This window comes from Rhincodon typus, unplaced genomic scaffold (genome assembly GCF_021869965.1).
Source record: "Rhincodon typus isolate 14 unplaced genomic scaffold, sRhiTyp1.1 hic_rhity00000127, whole genome shotgun sequence".
NCBI classification, from domain to species: domain Eukaryota; kingdom Metazoa; phylum Chordata; class Chondrichthyes; order Orectolobiformes; family Rhincodontidae; genus Rhincodon; species Rhincodon typus.
Window position 1 is genome coordinate 79,708 of NW_025965765.1, and position 5,233 is coordinate 84,940.

Here is a 5,233-nt window from a genome sequence, read left to right on the forward strand (position 1 = left end):
ATGGAGGTTGAGTTATAAGGAGTAGCTGGATAGTTTGAGACTTTTTTTCACTGGAGTCCAGAAATTGGAGGGGTGACTTACAGACATTTATATAATCATGAAGGGTAATAGATAAGGTGAATGGCAGGTGCCTTTTCTCTCGGGTGAGGGATTTCAAGACAAGGGGGCATATTTTTAAGGTGAGAGGAGGAAGATTGAAAAAAGACTCGAGGCAATTTTTTTTTTTTTAAAAAACACAGAAGTGGTTCGTGTTTGTAATGAACTTCCTGAGGAAGTAGGGAATGTGGGCAAAATTACAACATTTAAAAGACATCTGGATAAGTACATGACTCGGAATCGTTTGGAGGGATATGGGCCAGGAGCAGGCAGGTGGGGCAAGTTTAACTTGGAATTATGCTCGGCATGGTCTAGTTGGACCAAAGGTAGGGCTGGTATGATTAGAGGACAATGGATTATTAAAGATATTGAGGCGCTAGTCAAGAATGAAAAAGAACCATATTAGAGATAGACAACTAGGTTCAAATGAACTTCTTGAATAGTATAAAAAGTGTAGAGGATTTCTTAAGATGGAGATCAGAAAGGCAGAGAGGACATATGTTAACTTTATCTGCCAAGGCTAAGGATAATCCAAAGAGATTCAACAAGTACATATCGAGCAAGAGAGCAACTGGAGAGAGAGTTGGGCACCTTAATGATCAAGGAGGATGTCTTTGTGTTGAAACTCGGCAGATGGGAGAGATATGAAATAACTATTTCACATCAGTTTTGACTGTGGAGAAAGCTAGCCCAAATGTTCACTCTCCATGTATGAAACTGGACAGTTCCTGTTGCTAAACTATTTGACCAAGGGCCAAAGAAATGGAAACTAGGTGATGCTTCTCGCGGCTGGATTGACGTTCTACTCTGTGTGGCTACATGCTACACTTACAGCATATATGTCACCAGGACTGGAGGGTTTGGGTTATGAGGAGAGACTGGATAGGCTGGGACTTCTTGCACTCTAACATAGGAGGTTGAGGGGTGACTCTGTAAAGGTTTGAAAATTGAGGGGTAAAAGATAAGGTGAACAGCAACGGTCTTTTCTCTTGGATAGAGGAGTCCAAAACTAGAGAGTACATTAAGGAGGAGAAAGATTTAAAGGGAAACAATAGGCAACATTTTCAGACAGAGAATAGTTTTTAAATGGAGTGAACTGCCAGAGGAAGTGGTAGATGCAGGTACACTCACACGATTTAAAAGACATTTGGATAGGTACATGAATAGGAAAGGTTGAGAGAGGTATGGATCAAATGCAAGTGGGACCAGTTCAGTTTGGGAAACCTGGTCGACATGGACAAGTTGGACTGAAGGAGGCGAGAGAACTCAAGGAAATAAATATTGATGTTTTGAACAGTTTGCTTTGCAGGAGAGGAAGTGCTGAAGGTCTTAGAAAATATAAAGGTGGATAATTCTCTGGTACCTGATCTTGTGTATCCCAGGGCATTGTGGGAAGTAAGGGAGGAAATTGCGGGGCTCCTCGCGGAAATATTTGTATCATCTATAAATATGGGTGAGGTGCCAGGTGACTGGAGAGTGGCTAAAGTTTTGCCTTTGTTTAAGAAGGGATGTAGGGAGAAGCCGAGGAATTATAGACCAATAAGTCTGACTTTGGCTGTGGGTAAGCTGTTGGAGGTGATACGGAAAGATAGCATTTGGAGAGGCAAGGAATGATTAGGGATAGTCAGCATGGTTTCGTGTGAGGGAAATCATGTCTCACAAATTTGATTGAGTTTTTTTTGATGAAGGAACCAAGACCGATGAGCGCAGAGCAGTAGACGTTGTTTACTTGGACTTTAGTAAAGCCCTTGACAAGGTTCCGCATAGTAGACAAATTTGTAAAGTTAGCTCACATGGGAGTCATAGTGAGCTTGCCAATTGGTTATTTAATTCACTTAATGACATGAGACAGGGTGTGGTGGTGTAAGGATGTTATTCAACTGGAGACCTGTGACCAGCAGTGTTCCACAGAGATCGTGATGGGTCCCCTTGTGTTTTTCATTTATATAAGTGATATAGATGAGAATATAGAAGGCATGGTTAGTAAGTTTGTTGATGACACCAAAATTTATGGTTTCATGGACAGGTTATCTATGATTACAAAGAGATGTTGATCAATTGGGTTTATGGGCTGAGAAATGACAGATGGAGTGCAAGCTATTGCATTTTAGGGCAGCATGGTGGCTCAGTGGTTAGCACTGCTGCCTCTCAGAGCCAGAGATCTGGGTTCGATTCCAGCCTCGGGCAACTGTCTGTGTACAATTTGTGCATTCTACCTGTGTCTCCGTGTGCTTCCTCCCACGGTTCAAAGATGTGCAGGTTGGATGGATTGGCCACGCTAAATCATCTGTAGTATCCTGAGATGCATAGGTTATGTGGACTAGCCATGGGAAATGCAGGGTTATAGGGACAGAGAGGTGTGAGAGTCTGATGGATAACAAGGTGTAGGGCTGGATAAACCCAGCAGACCAAGCAGCATCAGAGGAGCAGGAAAGCTGACGTTTCGGGTCTGGATCCTTCTTCAGAAAATGTGAGTCTGGTGGGATGCTTTTCAGAGAGTTCGTGTGGACTTGTTAGGTAGAATGGCCTGTTTCCACACCATCGGGATTCTAATTCTAAGCAAAGGGAGGGCAGGACTTACACAGCCTTGGATAGTGCTGTAGAACAGAGACATTTTGGGTTTCAGTTACCTAATTCTTTGAAGTTTGCATTACACGTACACATAAACATAGGCTCAGGCCTTTCAGTGCAGGAGTTGGGGCATCTTGTTGAAGTTGTACAAGATGCTGGTGAGGCTTCATCGATAGTACTGCGTCCAGTTCTGGTCACCCTGTTAAAGGAAGGATATTAGTAAGCTGGAGAGGGTTCAGAAGAGATTTACCAGGATGTTGCTGGGAAAAGAGAAATTGAGTTATGCGGACAGGCGGAATAGGCTCAGACTTCTTTCTCAGGGCACAAGAGGTTGAGGTTGAACTTGGAGGTTCATAAAAATCCTGAGGGGTGTCAAATGGCAGGTGTCCTTTCTCTTAGGTGGGGATTTCAAGACTAGGGGACATGTTTAAAATCAAACTGAATTAGCTTTATTGTCATACATACTCACAAGTATAGTGAAAAGTTTACAAGTTGCCACTTACAGCACCATCTTAAGTGGAAAGGTACTCAGGTATAACACTACCCAGGGCCCTATCGTTAACTGTACAAGTCCTGCCCTTAAGGGGTAGTGATAAGGTGAATACAGGTATCTTTTCCACAGGGTGGGAGATTTCAAAACGAGAGGGCATACTTTTTTAAGGCGAGAGGAGAAAAACAAAGACATGAAGGGCAACTTTTTGTTACACAGAGAGTGGCTCCTGTGTGGATGCGGATACAATTACAATTTTTAAAAGATGTTTGGATAAGTACATGAATAAGAAATGTTTAGAGGGATATGGGCTAAGCGCAGGCAGGTGGGACTAGTTTAGTTTCAGCACATGGTCGGCATGGTCTAGTTTCCATGCTGTATGACTACAACTGTATGAACTTATAGAATACTGAGAGGCCTAGACAGATGGATGTGGAGAAAATGTTACAACTGGTAGGAGAGACGAGAACCCAAGGGCACTGTCTCACAGTACAGGGACAACCCTTTAGAACTGAGGAGATGAGGAGGGGTTTCTTCAGCCAGAGACTGGTGATTTTGTAGAGCTCACTGCCGTAGAGGGCTGCGGAGTGTATTTATGACAGAGATAGATAGGTTCTTCGTTTGGTGAGGGGATCAAGGGTACGGGAAAAAGCAGAAGGCAAGAGAATGGAGCTGAGAAACAGGTCAGCCATGATCAAATGGTGGAACAGAAACAATGGGCCGAATGACCTAATTCTGCTCCTGTATCTTGGTTATTGTGGGTGACTTCAAGCTGCACATAGATTGAGCAAGTCAACTCAGTAACAATACCATAGAGAAGAAATTCCAAAAAACCATCTCATACACATTCTAGGATCAATACATTGAGGGCCCAAATGGAGATAGGCCATCTCGACTGCTTATTGTCGAATGGCTGGGAGTGGGTTAGCTCAGTTAACTGGATGGCTGATTTGCGATTCAGAGTGATGCCCACAGCATGTACTCAATTCACATACTGCCTGAGGTCACCATGAAGATCCCACGTTCTTAACCTTGCCTGCCTGAGGCACGTTGACCCTCACGTTAAAGCACATTAGCCTTCTCTCTCTCGGTCCCCAAGTGACAGAGCAGTCCTCAGGTCTTCTGAGACTGTGGCAACTATAATTTCAAAATATTAATTGTATAATGTGAAGGGAATCATTAGCAATCTAGCCGTGTGAGGCCGCTTGTGGGAGAAAGAAGAACTCAGTGATAAAACGCCTCATTAAGATGGAACGCGACAAGAGTTGATTCTGAGACAAGGGACCAAAATCTAAACAGAGGAAATTACAATGGTATGAGACGTGATCAGGCTACGATAAATTAGGGAATATAACTTTAAAGGAATAACAAACATTTAAAGAGCACTTGGTGGAACTACAACTGTTGTTCTTTCCTGTCAGACACAAAATGAAACAGGAAAGGTGGCCCTGCCATGGCTAACCAGAGACATTAGGGGCAGCACTGGATCCAAGGAAGAGGGGTACAAATTGGCTAAAAAGGACAGCAGATCTGAAGACTGGGAGCAGTTCATATTTCACCAAAACAGGACGAAGGGATTGGTTAAGAGGGGAAAAATAAAGAGTAAGAGTAAGTTTCTGGGGTATATACACACAAATTATACAAGTTCCTAAAGATATAATGAAGAGAAAAACAGATTAATGAAAACAAATCCCTTACAATCAGAAACAGGGGTAGTTATAATGTGGAATAAAGAGATGGCAGACCAATTAACTACATATCTTGGTTCTGTCATCACAAAGGATTACACCAATAATATCTCTAAAATGCTGGGGAACACATCGGAAGCAGGAACTGAAGGAAATCAGTATGAGTAGGAAAATGGTGTTGGGGGAATTGATGGGATTAAAAGCCAACAAATCCCAGCACCTAGTAATCTACAGCCAGAGTACTTAAACTGGCTTGAGAGATAACAAAAACAAATTGCTGGAAAAGCTCAGCAGGTCTGGCAGCATCTGGGAAGGAGAAAAACAGTTACTGTTTCGAACCAAAACGTTAACTCTGTTTTTACCTTCACAGATGCTACCAGACCTGCTG